Raw genomic sequence first — 1,396 nt, forward strand, 5'->3', positions numbered from 1 at the left:
GACCTAATGTCGGGGGTTTAAGTGGAGAGAAAATGTTTTGAGAATGATGTACAAATGCGCTTTACACAATTGATGTATGTATGGATTGCGATAACAGTTGTATGAGCCCCTAATAAAATGTTAAAAAAAAGAATATATTATATATATTCAAAGAAATTATATATATTTCAAGATTCACAGATCAGTTTGGGTTGCCACAAATAGAAGGAGCAATAAAAATGGATACAACTAAAAACTCCAATGTTAAAAAATTCTAGCTGGGTTCCATAGCCTGTCAAAGTCCTAAACTTAAAGCCTAATATTTCTTTTAATAACAAAGATCCTTAGCAAGATTAGACACTCTTTAAAGGCACACAAGCACCAAAATAAAATTTACCTCTAATAGAATCAGAAGAATTGAAAAGAGAAAAAAGTTCTCGTCATATGATCCAATGACTTTAACACCATATTGGTCACAATTAAGCACCGTCTTTCATACCACCAGTGGGAAGACTCCCACACATAGAGTAACAATGGTTTCAGATATAAAACTGCCAAATCAAACTCTGTCTAAAGGAACCGAGAGGGGAAAGGAGTTCTTCTATGCTTGGATTTTATGTACCATGTCACATTTATCCCACATAAACGGCATAACAGCACGAATAAATAACTTTCCTTAGATTACACCATCACAAAGGAGCCTGAAGGGCATTTAACCTTGGTCAGTCTGACTCCACCAAAGCCTTGATTTTTGTCATTTCTAGATTGCTGGAAAAGATGCAGAAAGGAACATAAGTGCTGCAGGGTTTGGGTTAGAGTAGTAGTCGTCTTTTCATGAAAAGGGTCAGTTCTGACTCGTCGTGACCCTACCAAGAGCAGAACAACAGACTGCTCGGTCCTGTGCCATCCTTACGATTGCTTTTACTTTGGGGCCCACTGACCAGGCCATCTTCCGGGAGCTGGTCTCTCCTGATAGCATGTCCGCAGTACATGAGACAAAGTCTTGCCATCCCTACTCTAAAGAGCATTCGGGCTGTACTTCTTCTAAGACAGATCTGCTTGTTTTTCTGACTGTCTATGGTACTTTCTATATTCTTTGCCAACACCATAACTCAAATGCCTCAATTCATCTATAATCTTTCTTGTTCACTATCTACTTTTCACATGCATATGAGGTAATTAAAACTACTCTGTTAGTCTGAGTAGACTAGAGAAACAAATCCAGGGAGACTCATATGTATATAAGAAAGAGCTTTATATACAAAAGCAATTTGTGTTAGACAGGGTTCTCTAGAGAGATAAAACCAAATTCCTGATAATATAATATATTTATTTATAAAGATAATTAGATATATAACGAGAAATGAACTGTTAAATCATATACAGATAAATATACAATACAAGAAATAAACAGTTA

The sequence above is a fragment of the Echinops telfairi genome, unplaced genomic scaffold (genome assembly GCF_000313985.2).
Source record: "Echinops telfairi isolate 266 unplaced genomic scaffold, ASM31398v2 ScPeMD7_3533;HRSCAF=4204_0, whole genome shotgun sequence".
NCBI classification, from domain to species: Eukaryota; Metazoa; Chordata; class Mammalia; order Afrosoricida; family Tenrecidae; genus Echinops; species Echinops telfairi.